The sequence below is a fragment of the Bubalus bubalis genome, chromosome 7 (genome assembly GCF_019923935.1).
Source record: "Bubalus bubalis isolate 160015118507 breed Murrah chromosome 7, NDDB_SH_1, whole genome shotgun sequence".
In the NCBI taxonomy this organism is placed as follows: domain Eukaryota; kingdom Metazoa; phylum Chordata; class Mammalia; order Artiodactyla; family Bovidae; genus Bubalus; species Bubalus bubalis.
The window spans coordinates 70,998,246-71,017,416 of NC_059163.1; the positions used below are offsets into that span (position 1 = coordinate 70,998,246).

The 19,171-nt window shown below is 38.4% G+C and overlaps 1 protein-coding gene across 5 annotated transcripts in view; it reads right to left on the reverse strand.

Moving 5' to 3' along the window:
- Positions 1–19,171, reverse strand: part of STIM2 (stromal interaction molecule 2) — a 189,401-nt gene that overhangs the window by 92,122 nt on the left and 78,108 nt on the right. The gene's annotated exons all lie outside the window — the stretch shown is intronic.

The window sequence follows — 19,171 nt, forward strand, 5'->3', positions numbered from 1 at the left end:
ATGGAAACAATCTGTTCCTAAACAGGAGAAACCACAATGGGCAAATAATGGTTACAAATTGAATGACTAGTTGGGGCTATGGAAACCCAACCAAGAAGCAAAGCTGCTTGGTTCTTCCTGACTCCCTGGCAAACCCCATCTTTTGGTTTTTACATCCCTTTACCAACCATGGTACAATTATGGTGACTCAAATTATGAACAAACATGCATGAGGACACTTCTATAAAACTGTGGAAACAGCTCACCACCAGTGTCGGACCCGTCAGGTCCACTCCTGGGAAAACTACCCAACTGCCGCCTTGAATGACTTATCAGTATGTTTGTGTTAGTGTATGTATGTTTTTCAGATGACTTGAAGCCTTCCTTAGCCACAAGGCTAAGGTCTTCACAGTGGAAGAGAAACTGTTAGAAAACATGTGTCCCACTTGAGTCTACCTCCCACAACCTCCAGTGATCAAGGAACTCACTTCACTAGGCAAATTATACAACCCCGAACAAAAAACACTGCAAAACTCACTGAAACTACTGGCCTCCTTTGGCCTAAGGTACTGCTTCTCGGTCAGGGTCTGCTTCTGTACTCCTTTTAGGCAACAAACTACTCCATATAAACTATTGGTATACAACTTCTTGACCCCTTTATCACATGCAAATATGATTACCTATTATAATATCTTATGCTAAAGCCTATTATCAACAGGTTAAAAAAGCTTTCCCAGATCCCAATTTAAAGGACACTGTAGGTCATAGTCTGGAGCCTTATGACTGGGTACTTTGGAAATAGCATCAGAGGAAGACAACCTCTGAGCCCCACTAGAAGGGACCTTACCAAGTGCTTCTGAGCCCTGACACTACAGTGAAACTAGAAAGCATTAAAACGTGGGTACACATTTCACGGCTGAAGGCTCCACCTGACATCAGGTCCTGTACAAGCACTGGAGATCTACAAATCAAACTGACCAGTTAGAGAAGTTGCCAACATCAAGGTAGACTACTTCCATCCAAGCTGCTGGGTCAAGACTTCATACTTTACTAAACATGAAACCCTTTCTTCTTCTCTTTCTTTCCTTTACTCTGGTACTGGCCTGGAAAGATAAAGCCATCATCCATATCTCCCAAGCCACTGTTAAGCGAGGTAACCTTTCAGACTGCTGAATTTCATATCAAAAAATTCCAATTTGTCCATGATGCTAGAGATCCCCTTGTCCTCCCAATTTTCTGTCTATTCCCAATGTCAACATAAACTACAAACAAGGAAAGAAGGATGGTAGGAAGGAAGGAGGGAAGAAGAGAGGGAACGAACAAACTACATTCAAACCCCCTGGAAGTTAGAGTCCACATTTTATAGCCAGAACATCCACGGCCGTGTTCTAACCTCCACGACCATGTTCTAACCTTTCTCCAATTAAAACTGTACTTTCTCAATTAGACACAAATACCTATACAAATCACGGTACATTTGCACCTGCATGTTCTTAGGATCATTTAAACTGGACCTACTCTCAATCACAGAAAAAATCTTACCAGCAGCATCCACCTTTGCAAGGAATTTAGAACTTTTTTTTTTAAATTTCAGGCTAGGAGATTTATGTCTCAAATTCACTGGAAACCTAACTGACCCATGGCTTGCAACAGACAAATGGATCCATTAACAGTACCACTTACACAGGAGTAGTCTGTGCCTTGACAGGATTTATCTTTGTCTGTGGTGGTTATCATTCTCCTTAGACTTATGAATGCCTAGATGGCTGGCACATAACTTAGCAATGCCCCTTAGGTGATCTAACTGCAGCCCTAACCGTCCACAGTCAAAGTGAAATACCTCATTGGTCAACTCCCCTGAATTTACATCAAGTTAGAAGGAATCTAACAGGAGGCATTCATGAGCCAGGATTTGCTTCCTTTGGCAGGTCCCTACTTCCTTCCTTGGTTAGAAAGTGAAAGTGAAGTCGCTCAGTCGTGTCCAACTCTTTGCGACCCCATGGACTGCAGTCTACCAGGTTCCTCCGTCCATGGGATTTTCCAGGCAATAGTACTGGAGTGGGTTGCCATTTCCTTCCCCAGGGGACCTTCCCGACCCAGGGATCGAACACGGGTCTCCCTCATTTGACCCTTTACTGTCTGAGCCACCTTGGTTAGAAGTGAGTGCAAATCTGACGCTCTGATCAGGAACCTCTCCTTTACTCTTGAAGATACTACAGAATCTGCTGCAAAAGCAGACTGCAGGTGTCCAACAATAATCCTTAACTCTCTGGCCAAAGTTGTTTGATTGAAGGTGTCCAACAGAAATCCTTAATTCTCTGGCCAAAGTTGTTCATGGTAATGGGATATCCCTTGGTTATCTTTTAGCTGAGCAAGAAGGTGCCTGTGCTGTGGCTAACACCACCTGCTGAACCTGGGTTAACACTCCTGGGGGAGCTAAAACTCAACAATATAAGATCACTGAACAAGCCACTAGGCTTAACAAAGTGACTCTTTCAACCAAGTCTGTCTTTGACTTATTTGAATCTGAGTGGTTTGGGTCTTGCGGACCATGGCTTCAAAATGAACTCCAGATTCTAAGAATTATCCTTATAATAACCATAGTATCTCCCTGGTATGCTGCATTCTCTCAAAAGCTTTAAGTGAATGTTCATAGCTACTAACCACTAAACAAGTGCTCTCCCTAAGACTGGAGTATCAGAAAAGGAATGAAGAGAATGACCAACTTAAAAAATGTGAACCTGAAGTCATGACCCATCAACACCACACAGAGGGTCAGCAAAAACAGCTAGAATTTCAGAGCAGTAGCTGGCAGGGTTACTAATACCTTAAATTTTGATTACACCTCTCAGGCCGAAGGTCTGATCAAAAGGGGAGAACTGTTAAAAACAAAGACAACAGGCCCATAATGGAGTCACTTACGCTAAGCCCCACATCACTAAACCAAGACAATACTTAATTCCAGTTTCACCCTCTCCCAGGAATGGAATCTTAATTCAGTCAGTCAGGAATCACCTAGTCAGCACTACCGAGGTAAGCTGTCTGACAGACACCTACTGTCCCCTTTTAAAGGAAAGCGACCTTGACACAACCAATCCGCATTTTTGTTCTGCTCCTTTCTGCCTAGCAGGCTGAAAACTGGATAAGTCCATATGAGAATTTAGACTGAATTCTTCACATATAAAAATGAGGGAAAGCCAGGAAACTACTAAAAAAAATAACTAAAAAGCAATGAAAGGGTCAGCAAGTACTAAGTTAATACAGAAAATATTGTTACACTACATTATTTCTAAAGAATAGAGAGAGAGAGAAATCACGCAATTCTAAGAAAAAGTAATAGAAAAACGCCCAAGTCTCTGCCATGTTACTAGAAAACAAATTATACCCATGTAAAAGTACTTAAGATGATAAACTAAACTGAAATAGATCCAATCAAGCTTTGCTAACAGAACAAACCTTGGCACAAACTTAGATCAACTTAACAACAACTTAGTAAAGGAGCAAAACAAAGATAAAGATAAGCAGCACAACGGGAACCTGTGATAAGACACACAGTGAGGTGACTACGCTGCCCCACTTGCCAGGGGCACCCCTCGCTCACAACTGCCATCCTCGTGTAGTTCACTCATATGACCTCCTTTCATTCTGAAAAGGATTCCAGTGTGGATGATGAATCATATGGTCATATAAAGAGCAGACAGAGTTAATGTTCCAGCAAAGGTACAATTTTATCTAATTCATTTGTGAAATGGGGATAAATAGGTTCTGTACCCACTGGAACTCAGAGATCTTCTACAATAATGTGAAGGATGCTAAACTCTCAAAAAAAAAAAAAAATTTTACATAAATGCAATGCCATGCTGTGATCCAGCGAGTGCCCAGGAAAGGAGGGGGACGAGAGAGCAGGACTGGCAGTACAGTCGGGCTGGAACTGAAGGAGCACAGATGCAGGTCCTGATGCACACTCCCACGCTGCTGCCCCCTTCCAGTCTGTAACAGTACTCAACACGAAACCCTCTGCAAGGCACTTTAACAATTAATCAACAGGAATGAGAAGTCAATTAAATTAAAACACATAATTATCATTTGGTATGACGGAATACTAAAGCAGGTATTATTTGGAGGAAAAGGCTAAAATATTTACCAGTTGAAGCAGGAGTTGTGGGAACTCCAAGAAAGAGACAAAAATTTCAGAAGTTTCAACACCATAAAATAATTCAGAAGTTTCGTGTTCTTTATATACAGATCTCATGCCACAAATTATTAATTCCCAGTTGCATTTATTTGCCGTAAGAGCATTTATTTGCCGTTTGAAACCCACCTTTCCACAGAAATTCTTGTTGTATTTAAGGTCCTACAACAAAAGCCTAATAGTCAATCTATATATAAGTGAACTACATAGGACCAATGGTATTCTCAAATGACCTGTGACTAAGGAATCATCAAGAGGGAATCTACTATAATAAATCAGAGATGGAAGGCATAGAGGTGAGACAGTCTGGATGATTATAAAAGAGAAGTCTTCTGGTTTCTATGGCACTTGCTTTGAAAGAGAAGGAGGTTTGTGAACTGAAACATTCTAGGAGAGTTAGTCGGAGAAGGCAATGGCACCCCATGCCAGTACTCTTGTTTGGAAAATCCCATGGATGGAGGAGCCTGGTGGGCTGCAGTCCATGGGGTCGCTAACAGTCAGACACGACTGAGCGACTTCACTTTCACTTTTCACTTTCATGCATTGGAGAAGGAAATGGCAACCCACTCCAGTGTTCATGCCTGGAGAATCCCAGGGACAGGGGAGCCTGGTGGGCTGCCGTCTATGGGCTCGCACAGAGTTGGACAAGACTGAAGCAACTTAGCAGCAGCAGCAGGAGAGTTAGTTCTTATCAACTATCATAAAAAGATAACAACAGCAGCTGGTAAATGAATTGCAAAAGTAAGAGACAGAAGAGGAAGTCTAGTAAATAGGTAATATTAATATAATGGTCAAGAAAAAATATAAGAGCCCAAGTAAACACACGCTGCAGCAGGATAGAAAATTTAGAACCTAAGAAACATTGTAATTATATTTATATAACTATAAAATGAGACGTTTTCTTAAGATCTGTCCAAATAATTTATACAGTAATTCATAACTATTGTAGTCTATAGAACCACCTTACCTTAACAAAAGCAAATAATCTCCCCAAAAAAACACACACAGCCCTGTTTCATAGTAACCGCAGGTCTGTAACTTCTTTAAGGTGGAATGTGGCCAAAGTGAAATCACAAAGTTCAGGGACCAAGACTATCACAGCAGCCAAATATAATGCCTGATATTATAAAAACTGTTAAAAAAAAAAAAAAGCACAGTGCAAAAACTATCAAGATTTATTAAGTACAGAGTGGGCATCAGAATCAAGGAAGAACATGTTAAAACAGATTTCTGGGCTCTATCCCCAAGTTTCTGATCCAGAGGGCTGGGATGGGGCCTGTAATTTTGCATTTCTAACAAGCTCCTGCTTATCCTGGGACACCCTTCTATTTATTCCTTACAGCAACCTTTCAAAAGATAAAAAAATGTTTTCAATCCACTTCTCTCCCTTGAGGCCTGCAGATTTGGCTGCAGTGATCCCTTTGTCCTAAGGGTTCACTGCCTTTATTTCCTCACTCTGTAGGCTAAATGCAAAGTAGAAGAGTGCCCCAACCTCATTTCTGCCTTGTTTCCAAAACATGTCTATAGCCTCCAAATTATTTTGAATAGCAAGCTATAGTTGGGGCTTTCCAGGTAGCACTAGTGACAAAGAACCTGCCTGCCAATGCAGGGGATGTAAGAGATGTGGGTTTGATCCCTGAGTTGGAAAGATCCCCTGGAGAATCCCATGGATGGGGTGTCCGGCAAGCTACAGTCCACTGGGTCGCAAAGAATCGGACACAACTGAAGCAACTCAGCACAGCACACAGGCTATAGGAACATGAGAATAGAGAAGAGATGAGGCAAAGTAACAAACATATTTGGTACTTAACAGATTTTGATGTGTCACAAGGTATCAAAAATCATACATAAATTGATACAGCCACTATGGAGAATAGTAAAGAGATTTCTTAAAAAAATTAGGAATGAAACTACCATATGATCCAGCAATCCCACTACTGTGCATATACCCTAAGGAAACCATAACTCAAAAAGACACATGCACCCCAATGTTCACTGAAGCACTATCTGCAATAGCTAGGACATGGAAGAAACCTAGATGTTGTCAGATGAATGGATAAAGAAGTTGTGGTTCAGTTCAGTTCAGTCACTCAGTCGTGTCCGACACTTTGCAACCCCATGAACCGCAGCACGCCAGGCCTCCCTGCCCATCACCAACTCCTGGAGCCTACCCAAACTCACGTCCATTGAGTCGGTGATGACATCCAACCATCTCATCCTCTGTCGTCACCTTCTCCTTCTGCCCTCAATCTTTCCCAGCATCAGGGTCTTTCAAATGAGTCAATACTTTTCGCCAAAGTATTGGAGTTTCAGCTTCAACATCAGTCCTTCCAATGAATACCCAGGAGTGATCTCCTTTAGGATGGACTGGTTGGATCTCCTTGCAGTCTAAGGGACTCTCAAGAGTCTTCTCCAACACCACAGCTCAAAAGTATCAGTTCTTCGGTGCTCAGCTTTCTTTATAGTCCAACTCTCACATCCATACATGACTACTGGAAAAACCACAGCCTTGACTAGATGGACCTTTGTTGGCAAAGGAACGTCTCTGCTTTTTAATATGCTGTCTAGATTGGTCATAACTTTCCTTCCAAGGAGTAAGGGCCTTTAATTTCATGGCTGCAGTCACCATCTGCAGTGATTTTGGAGCCCAGAAAAATAGTCAGCCACTGTTTCCCCATCTATTTGCCATGAAGTGATGGGACCAGATGCCATGATCTTAGTTTTCTGAATGTTGAGCTTTAAGCCAACTTTTCCACTCTCCTCTTCCACTTTCATCAAGAGGCTCTTTAGTTCTTCTTCGCTTTCTGCCTTAAGGGTGGTGTCATCTGCATGAGGTTCTTGATATTTCTCCAAGCAATCCTGATTCCAGCTTGTGCTTCTTCCAGCCCAGCATTTCTCATGATGTACTCTGCACAGAAGTTAAATAAGCAGGGTGACAATATACAGCCTTGACATACTCCTTTTCCTATTTGGAACCAGTCTGTTGTTCCATGTCCAGTTCTAACTCTTGCTTCCTGACCTGCATACAGATTTCTCAAGAGGCAGGTCAGGTGGTCTGGTATTCCCATCTTTTGAAGAATTTTCCACAGTTTATTGTGATCCACATAGTCAAAAGCTTTGGCATAGTCAATCAAGTACAAATAGATGTTTCTCTGAAACTCTCTTGCTTTTTCGATGATCCAGCAGATGTTGGCAATTTGATCTCTGGTTCCTCTGCCTTTTTTTAAAACCAGCTTGAACATCTTACATATACACAATGAAATAGTACTCAACTATAAAAAGGAACGCTTTGAGTAGGTTCTAATGAAGTGGATGAACCTAGAGCCTATCAAAGAGAAGTAAGTCAGAAAGAGAAAGACAAATATCCTGTATTAATTATATATATGGAATACAGAAAGATGATACTGATGAACCTATCTATAGTGCAGCAATAGAGATGCAGACATAAAGAACAGACTTTTGGACAGTGAAGCAGAGAGATGGTGGGATGATTTGAGAGAGTAGCACTGAAACATGTATATCACCATACGTAAAGCAGATAGTGGGAATTTGCTGTATGACTTGGAACCCAAAGCCCATGCTCTGTGACCAGCTAGAGGGGTGGGATGGGGAGGGAGGTGGAAGGGAGGTTTAAGAGGGAGGAGACATATGTAAACCTATGGCTGATTCATGTTGGTATATGGCAGAAATCATCACAATATTGTAATTATCTTCCAATTTAAAATAAAATTTAAAAACAAGACTGTGCATAAAAACCCAAACAGTACTGTGCAGAAAAACCCCAACAGATGACTTCTTCCTGATAAGAGAAGGGTATTTCTTGCACAGACTCCTCTTCAAAGGTGTTCAAAATCATTACTTCTTTTGTGATCTCTACAGATCAATAATTAGACACATGCCAAGTAAAAATTCAATTTAAAAATTAAAAGAATTTGCATCTAAAATGAAAAATCATAAATTTACAAAAAGCATACTGTTCACAGGAAATAAAGTATAGATTTTAGTCACTGATTCACTCATCAAAACGATATCTAAATTTTCTGTCTCAATCATCCCCTGCCTTTTTCTAAATTAGTATAAAGAGTGTGACCTCTCCTCCATTCTTACAATGAAGTGAGGTGAAAGTCGCTCAGTCGTGTCCGACTCTTTGCAACCCCATGGACTATACAGTCCATGGAATTCTCCAGGCCAGGATACTGGAGTGGGTAGCCTATCCGTTCTCCAGGTGATCTTCCCGACCCAGGGATCAAACCCAGGTCTCCCATATTGCAGGCAGATTCTTTACCAGCTGAGCCACAAGGGAAGCCCAGTCACAATATAATTTCTGAAAGGTATCATAGTATCAGAGCTAATTTCAATCATAAGAAACAGGGCAGTCACCATAAGAATATCAGTAACTGATGTGCTATATAGTAAGGGGACCTGTATACAATGAACAGTGGAAAATTAGAGAAGAATATTAGCATTATTAGTGTTCAGGAACTTGCTTTTGTGAAACATTCTCACAGTTGCTGGTACTTACAAAACTGGAGTGAAGCCTATGTGACAGATAACAGACACTGCTTTACAATTCATTACTGCAGTGGTCTCCAAATTTGGTTGCCCAGACACCAAAGGGATATAAAATCTAATCCACTTTAAAGGAAGAAAATATTAGAGCTTCCATTTGTATTTAATCTTATATCATTTTTAACTTATATTTTTGTAAACCTTTTAAAAACAGTAACACTGATATTGTAGCATGTATGTATATGTTTCTCAGTCACTAAGTCATGTCCAACTGTTGTGACCTCATGGACTATATACAGACCACCAGACTCCTCTGTCTATGGAATTTTCTCGGCAAGAATACTAGAGTGTGTTGTCATTTCCTTCTCCAGGGGATCTTCCTGACCTAGGGATCGATTCCGCATCCCCTGCACTGGCACGTGAATTCTTTACCACTGAGTCACCAGGGAAGCCCATGTATGTATATATTGTATAGTAAAAATATTTTTATACACACACTATTTATATACAGCTATTTATTTATAAATTGTATCAGGGAGGGCTTGATGATAGAGATTAATGATACACATTAACACAGAAAGGCAACACAGACTGGAAATCAAGAACACGGGTTCAGTCTGCTTTATCACTTTTAAGCCAGTGGTCCGGGGCATTTGCCTGATCTCCCTAAATGGACTTCCTTGTCTGCAAATAGATAATTATTGTATATTCTTAGCTCCTAGGGTTGCTATGAGGAGTCCATACCAGAGTGTGTGCAAAGTGCTTACAATTGTGGAAGAAAAAGTAAATGCTAAATAAATGTTTTCTATTATTTTAGTATATAAATCCACAAATAGAAGCTTGAGAAGTAACCTACAGTAACAAAAGCAAATTAGCTATTTCCCAGTTTTTCCATAGAAAAACTTTTTTCTATGGAATAACTATTAATGTTCTCCGCTACTCTAGTTGTATGCTTATTGCTACTATTTTCCAGAAAGAACTAAAGCTTGTTTTTACAGCATCAAGTCTTTAAATAACTGAACTATGAAACTATGAAAAATCTCAACATACAGGAAAATACCTCAATAATTATAATTTAACAGCAAGAATTCTTTCGCACCTACTCTCTTCAGTTTACTTTGTCCCACCTGTCCTTTTGGGTGAATGCCAAGTGATCCTTCAGTCAAATTATGTTGTACTTGTACATTTGTGCACGTAAAGCGCTACTCAATAGATCATTTTAATCAAATTTAACATGCTCTAAAATGTTAGATGTATCCTATTACAAAATTGGGCTTCCCTTGGTGGTTCAGACGGCGAAGAATCTGCCTGCAATGCAGGCCACCAGGGTTCAATCCCTGGGTCAGAAAGGTCCCCTGGAGAAGGGAATGGCAACCCACTACAGTATTCTTGCCTGGAGAATCCCATGGACAGAGGAGCCTGTCAAGTTACAGTCCATGGGGCTGCAGACAGTCAGACACAACTGTGAGCTTAGCACACACATTACAAAGATAAACATGAAAAGTCTTATTATGGGTCGCTTATAAAACGAAGCCTTTTGAAGGAAGTTATATAATTTTATTGTTTTTATAATCCTGTGGCTTGAGAAGTTCCTGTCAAATATCTCTAGTTAGCAGAAAAGAAAAACAAACCATGGTAAGCAGCCTCTAACGTGGCTCATAACAGTCCCCACATCCTCTTATTTCTGCTCCAATGTAACCACCTCCCCTGAGGATCAGCTAGACCTAAGGACTCATTTTAGACCTAAGGACTCATTTTAGACAAACAGATCAAAGCAAAAAAGGGATGAAACGTCACTTCCAAGATGTGGTTACAAAAAGACTTTGATTTCCATGTTGTCCACTCTTCCCGCTTCCTCTCTCTCCCCACCCTACACTCTCCCTGCCCCCTTCAGCTCCCCTCTCACTCAATGAGCGAAACCCACTGCCCTATGGAGACAGCCATGTAACAGAGAACCAACATCTCCAACCAATGACCAGTGAGGACCTGGGGGACCAACAGCCACATACGTCAGCCTTGAAGTGGATCCTCCCCAAATCAGGCCTTGAGATGACTGCAATATCACCTGACATCTTTTTGTTTTATTTCTGTTTTATTCCTGCCACACCACTCAGCATGCAGGATCTTAGTTCCCTGACCGAGGATCAAACTTGTGACCCCAGGATTGGGAGCATGAAGTCATAACCACTGGACCTCCAGGAAGTACACCAGCTGACATCTTAACTGCAGCTTGTGAAAGGCTCAGAGCCAGGAAACCCAGCTAAACTGCACCTGGATTTCTGATGCATGGAAACTGTGAGATGGTAAAACTGTGAGCGACTTAGTAAACCATTAAGTTGGGGAGAATGTATTATATAATAGATAATAATACATAAGTTGAAATTTTAACTTAGAAAACTTAAGAAGAATGCATGCAGTTATTCCTTCAGAAGACCTTCCCTGGTGGCTCAGTGGTAAAGAATTCGCTTGCCAATGAAGAAGATGTGGGTTTGATCCCTGGGTCAGGAAGACCCCCTAGAGAAGGAAAGGACAACCACTCCAGTATTCCTGTCTGGGAAATCCCATGGACAGAGGCACCAGCAGGCTATAGTCCATGGGGTCGCAAGTGTAAGACACAACTTAGCAACTAAACAACACCAACAACGACATTCCTTTAGAAACAGTACTCCATGAAATTCAAAACTCAGTGATCCTTTTTTAAAATGTATTATCTACTATTTTTTTCTGACCCTACTTTTGCCTATTTTCTTAGGTGACTCTCCTTGTTTCAGACAGATATATCTGTGTGGTTAAAACTAAGTCTTCTGAAAGGGGTACAGATAAATGATGACAAAGGTGTTTTTCAGGTAGAATAGCTAAGAAAAACTGAAATACAAGGTACAATCAGATTTTTCAAAGAAATAAATTTATATATATATAAATTATTTATATTTATATACATATAAAACTGATTAAGAACAAAAACTGAAACTATTCAAAATCACATGAATGAAAGGAAGAATAGATAAAAAGGAAGAGAAAGTAGAAAAAGGTAAAAAACTTTTTAAAATATAAAAGGAGGAGGAGGAAAAGTAAAAACAGAAAACAAAGTTCACATACACTAGAAATTTAATAAAATTTCCAGCCACTTAATAGGCAATAATAATGTCAATTCTCACTGCCTGCTACTGATGAGCTCAGGGCCACAAAATCATTCAATAATTTCATTTAAATTACCTGTTAATCAAGTACCTTCACTGTCCAAAATATCTTCAGTATTAACAGAACATGCAAACTTAACTGTAATCAACACATCAATCTAAGCAGATCACAAATGCAGCATATACTGACACCTAGTCTCCTTGATCTTGAGTCAGAAGACAATGACCTAGAGAGCAAAAGCCATACATCCTGTTCCTAATCTAAAACATCCCCAGTCCTCCAATTTCAGTTTTAGAACAGCTCTGGAAAATTGCCAGATATTTATTCTCTTGTCCAAGCACTGCATACAGTATACACTTTAAGTGCTACCTTCTTAATGAGTTCTGCCATGACATCCTATTTAAAGCTACAGCTGTGGCTATCCATTATCTACCTGTCTGATCCCCCTTTCCCTGCTTAGTTTGTTTAGTCTGCCTTCCCACAAGCCCCATTAGAATGTTAGCAAGCGCTTGGAAGATTTATATAATTTTGTCTGTTTTGTTCCTAATGTATTTCAAGGTCTACTTGAGTATCTGGCATACAGCAGATATCCAACACTAGCTCAATATCAAATGAATGAATAAACTAGAAAAGAAAATGCTTTCTCATATGACCAAAAACAAAGGGCATGTGAGAAAAAAATTAAGCTTCCAATCAGCATTTTCAAATGCTAAATATTATGCTAAACTTTTTTTTTTTTAAGCAATATTGCTAGCTTTTTAAGGAACCTGCATTCTGTTCTCCATAGTGGCTGCACCAATTTATATTCCCACTAACAGTGTAGGAGAGTTCCTTTTTCTCCTCACCTCCAGCATTTATTGTAGATTTTTTAATACTCTGATCAGTGTGAAGTGATACCTCATTGTAGTTTTGATATGCATTTCTCTAAAAATTAAAGAATTACCTTCTCCAGGAATAATTAGTGATGTTGAGCATTTTTTCATGTGTTTGCTGGTCATCTGTATGTCTTCTTTGATGAAATGTCTGTTTAGGTCTTCTGCTCATTTTTGATTAGGTTTTTTTTTTGATACTAAGCTGCATAGAGCTACCATATGACCCTGCAATCACACTCATAGACATATATCTGGAGAAACCACAATTTAAAAGGATACACGCACCCCGATGTTCACTGCAGCACTATTTACAATAGCCAGCATATGGAAGCAACTTAAATGCCCATCAATAGAGAAATGGATAAAGAAGATGTGGTACATACATAACAATGGAATATTACTTAGCCATAAAAAGGGATGAAAATATTGCCATTTGCAGAGACATGGATGGACCTAGAGATTGTCATACAGAGTGAAGTCAGAAAAACAAATACTGTGTAATATTGCTTATATGTGGAATATAGAAAAACGGTACAGATGAAAAAAAGCAGAAATAGAGTCACAGATGTAGAGAACAAACTTACAGTTATCCAGAAGGGAAGGGGGAGATGGGACAAACTGGGAGATAGGGACTGACATATATACACCACTATATATAAAACAGGCTTCCCAGGTAGCTCAGAGGGTAAAGAAGCTGCCCACAGTGCAGTAGACCCAGGTTCAATCCCTGCGTTGGGAAGATCCCCTGGAGAAGGGAATGGCAACCCACTCCAGTATTCTTGCCTAGAGAATTCCATGGACAGAGGAGCCTGGCAGGCTATAGTCCATGGGTTGCAGAGTCAGACACGACTGAGCAACTAACACACACGTGTAAAATAATAACTGATGAAGACCTACTGTATAGCACAAAGAACTCTATTCAATTATCTGTGGTGACCTAAATGGGAAGGAAATCAAAAAAAGAGTGGCTCTATGTACACTTTAACTGATTCACTTTGCTGTACAGCAGAACTAACACAACATTGTAAAGAAACTATACTGTGGTAAAAAGTCTTTAATTCAAAATACTTTTAAAAGCAATACTTTGATTCAAAAAATCACAAGAAATCAAGTATTTTAACACTTCTGAGTAAGGTTCCCTAAGAAACTCAGGAAGTTTCCTAATGATGCCCACTGGAGATGTATAATAGTATTAATATTCACATTAAAAAAGAGACACTGAAGAAATACAAATCAAGACACAGCTGTAATGAACTGAAGACAACAAACTGGTCCAAAAACTCAGAATTTAAAACCTATTCCTTAACACTTGCAATACATTATAGTCTCTAAGATCAGTCCTGTCCAATAGAAATAAATTGTGAGTTAAAATTTCCTAGGAGTCACATTAAAAAGTAAAAAGAAACAAGTAAAACAAATTTTGTATTTCATGTAACTCAGTGTGTATGTCCATAATATAACCATTTCCAACAGGTAATCAAGATTTCAAAGTTTAAATGTTTTATATTTATATAAATCTTCCAAATCTGAAGTACATTTTACACATATAACACACTTCAATTTTAAGTGCTCAATACACAAACGTACTAGTAGCTACCATACTGTACAATGAATTTCTAGATTCTTTTGGGTACTATTAAAACACAGAAGCATGCTATATTTGCTTTTAAATATTAATATTAAAATAAATACAAAGAGAAAGATATCATCTTCTGTTTTTAAACATTAAAGGTTAACTATCACACTAATAGAATTCTAGGTTCTTTAAACATAAGCTTTGTTTTATAGTTTTTATTTTCATTACAAAATATTTGGAATTCCATTAAAATTTAAAAGACTGAATAAGAATTCCACTGAAGTATAAATTATACAGCCATGCATGCTTACTTTGTTTGGCACAGTGATAATGATAACACCTCACACTAGAGCACTTAGTATCTTATGATGAGGTAAAAAGATTAAAATAACTTGTAATTCTAGAAACTATTATGCAATCAAATACATTCAAATAGGCTGTCAATTATCTGCATAAGCTTACTTAATACCTGCCTATATATAACACACTACTAGAATAGATCTTTCCCATTGAATGCACTTTTAATAATTAAATGAGTTTTTGCTGTTTTTTCATATTTAAATATTTTTATAATTGTGATAGAATAACAAATATATTTGTTCTTCATCCCTGGTTCCTGGCATAGAGCTCTTAAAACTCTTGGAATTTCCTCAGTGACAGTGTTCTTTTCTCCTTTGATCACACCTGAGTTCACACTAATGAGATGAGTAAGGGTGGGGCCTCCAGGCAGCCTCAAGATGGAGCTGGTCACCAAAAGGACCAAGTGATTAGAGAATTGGAAACTTTAGTACCTCTCACCTGACCTCTGGGGAAACTGAGCTCTGTAAAAACTCTTGAACTTAGAGATTCAGAGAGCTAGTGAACACATCACGGTGTGGGAGGTGCTGGGAAGGTGGCATGCCCAGAGGGGGCATGAAAGCTTCATGCCCCTTCTATCAAACCCTGTCCTGTGCATCTCTTACATTTGGCTGTTCCAGAGCTGTATTCTTTTTAATAAACCAGTAAACATTAGTAAAGTGTTCTCCTGAGTTCTGTGCGCCATTGAAGCAAATTTTCTTTTTTTATTGAAGTACAGATGATAAACAATATTATCTAACTTACAGGTGTACAATAGTGACTAACAATTTTTAAAGGCCCTAGTCTACTTATAGTTATTACAAAACATTGGCTATATTCCCTGTGTTGTACAATATATCCTTGTAGCCTAACAGTTTTAGTACCCCATGCCCACTATCTTGCCCCTCCCAGCACTTCCCTCTCCCCACTGGTAATCACAGTTTGCTCTCAATATTGTGACTCTGCTTCTTTTTATATTATTCACTAATTTGTTGTATGTTTAGATTTCACACGTCAGCGGTATCATACAGTATTTGTCTTTCTCTGTCTGACTTATTTCACTTAGCAGCATAATACCCTCAAAGTGCATCCATGTTGCTGCAAATGGCAAAAGTTTACTCTTTTTACGGCTAAGTCATATTCTATTGTATACCACATCGTCTTTACCCATTCATCTATTGGTGGATGCTTAGGTTGCTTCCATATCTTGGCAACTTTAAATAATACTGCTATGAACCTGTGGTGCATGTATGGTTTGAATTCATGTTTTCGTTTTATTCAGATACATACCCAGCAAATTTTCAAATCTGAGGAAAGAGCCATGGGAATCTCAGATTCAAGGCCAGTCGGTTAAAGTTCATAAACATAACCAGAGATTTGTGGCTGGCATCTGAAGTAAGGGCAGTATAATGGGACTGAGTCCTTTAACTCATAGGATTTGATACTATCTCCAGGTAGAGAGTGTCAGAATTGAATTCCTGGAAATGCAGTTGGGTGTTAGAAAACTGAAAAACTGCTTGGTGTCAGAAAACACCCCAGAGTAATAATATTTATAATGTGATATATCAATTAATAACAAGACTAATTTCATTATGTAGATTTTTAATATAAAAAAATCTAACCTTTTTTAAGCTAAAAATGAACCAATCTTAATTTATAAGTTCTGAAATGTAGCTATCTAAAACTATTCTAGTTTTAAAAAGTGAAAGTGCACACTAATCTTTTTTGAAACATTTTATAATACCAAAACTTTCCAAATTAACCACATAGGCTCTTCTAGTCCCACCTCTCACTCTCCCTGAAATAATCCCTCTGAATTAATATATTTCTTAAACTAAAACACTGTTAAACAATTATTAGTTCCTCAGTAATACTAAAAATCAGAGGAAAACAGCACCATTAGTGTAATAACTTAAAATTATAACCTTTCAACACAGTACAAGGTTTAGTGTTACAAGTTATTTCCAATTTAATTGATGGACTGAATTATGAAACTGAACAGGGCACTCATCTACTTAACACTAGACACTCTGAGCTGACACGGAGTCTGATCAAACGAATACTGTAAACGATTAAGAAAATGTACAACAATATTTTTAGGAAATCTATTCAGTCTAGAGAATATAATTTCCTTTACAAAGAGTATCAAATATATGAACATAAAATGCTATTTATTCCATAATTCATGTGGATAGTAATAATTTATGGAGTAAATAAAACTTATGTTAGAATACTGATCTTCAAGATCCTAAGTAAATATACTGGCAACTAAATAAACCATTTAGACAATCTTGAGAGGATTAGAATGAATAATTGATCACTAATAATCTAGAGCATTACTTTTCAATGCTTTACTAAAAAACTAAAAGTAGTTTTATAGCTTAATTTTGTTGTGTATATTGTGCGTCTTTGTAGTGGAAGAGAGAAAAAATGGTGATGCTGAGAGAATGAATTACTCAGTATAATAAAGTGACCCTTAATAAATGACAACTACTTTGTTACATTCTAGTAAGTAAAACTAACAATCCATCAACTTCATTTCATTTACTCTACTTTTTGACCAATAGAATATATTTACATACTTCAGATACTTTTTAAGTTGAGAACAATGTAAAATAGGAATATCCTGTCATCTGTAGTTCTAAAAGTGAACAAATAAATTTGACTATTTTGAACTGAAGCCATGATTTTGGTATTACTGGAACTGAACTCAATTCAAAATGATTTAAACCGAATGAGAAGAGATTATTATCTTAGTAAGCAGAAATCAGTTGATGCAGAGACAGTCAAAAAAAAAAGACTAAAGAGTTAATATCTGATCTAATAAGTACTAAGAAATCACTGTTAAACTTCTAAGCTAGAGAAAAACATTCTCAAAGTGATATGCATGATGAATTAGAGCAGAAAAATGTAGGAGTGATAATCTATCCATAAAATAATAAATACCTAGATTAAAATGGAACAATAACTATAACAGATAAGTGGGGGGGGGAATTAATTCTAAAAACACAAAATTTCATTTATAGCAGGGGTTGACACACTACAGCCCGATACTTGTTTTTGTGCAAACAAAGTTTTATTGAAACACAGCCATGACCATTACTCCACATACTGTCTGTGGCTGCTTGGCACTACAATGGGAGTGATGAGTAGATACAACAGAGATTATATGGCCCACAAACATCTGAAATATTTATTAGCTAGCCTGTGTTAGTTTCCTAGGGCTGCTGTAATAAAGTACCATAAACTAAATGGCTTAAAATAGCAGAAATTTATTCTTTCTCAGGTCTGGAGGCTATAAATCTGAAATCAAGTGTTAGGAGGGCCATGCTCTCTGAAGCTCTAGGGGACAACCTGTTTGATGCCTTTCTCTTGGTTTCTGGGGTCATCAGCAATCCTTGTCATTCCTTGACTTCTAACTTCATAACTCCAATCTCTGCCTCCACTGTCACATGATAATCTTCCCCCCACACCTGCCTTTCCACATGGTTTTCTCCTCTCTTACAAAGAAACCAGTCATACCGGAGTAAGGACCCATGCTACTCCATATGCTCCTCTTAAATAACTACATCTGAAACAAACTCATTTCCAGATAAGGTCACACTATGAGGTTCTGGGGGTTAGAACTTCAAAATATTTAGGGAGTAGGATACATTTCAACCCTTAACCTGGTCCTTTACATTAAAGTCTGCCAACTCCTGACTTAGAAGACTTAAAAAAAAGGAGAAATAGGTCGACACGTGCCATTGAGGATTTCAAAGCAAAGATCTGGGATTTTGTTTTAGATAAACTAAGCTGAAAACACAAGTCCTCAAAAGACATCAGGCAGAAAGCCATACATGTAGGTCAGAATCTGGACTGACTTAGAGATGGAGGAAATAAGAGTAACCTAAAAACAGATGAGGAGTTTCAAGGTAAATGTTTTATGAGAGTACTGAAAGTGTTAGTTGCTCAGTCATATCCAACTCTTTGCAACCCCATGGACTGTAGCCCTCGGGGCTCCTCTGTGAATTGAATTCTCCCGGCAAGAACACTGGAGTGGGTTGCTATTTCCTTCTCCAGGGGATCTTCCTGACCCAGGGATCGAAACCAGGTCTCCTTCACTGGTGGCATATTCTTTACCATTTAAGCACCCAGGGATACAGCAGGTCAAAAATTGATCTTTAGAGAATGCTACTGTTACATAACAATGTGATTAGACAACAGTGTGATGAGAAGATGTCCCTGTTATACAACATTAGACAATAATGTAGAAAAAAATGTAATTTAGTATTATATAAACTAAAAAAGAAGCAGTGTCAACAGTGACAAATACAACAAAAAGGTTGAACAGACCTAAAAGATGACCAGGAAATTTGGTAAGAATGAGATCACAATCAAATAAAGAAAACAATTTCTATGAAGAAAACTAAAAGGGACACCAGAGCAGGGGTAAGGTGAGAATCCTTAAAAAAAAAAAAGCATTATTTATTTGTACAGTGGTTACAGTAGACTATGACGCCGGTGACCCCCAATAAACCACATATGCTGGCATTCATATTTTCATATAATCCTCTCCCACACAAA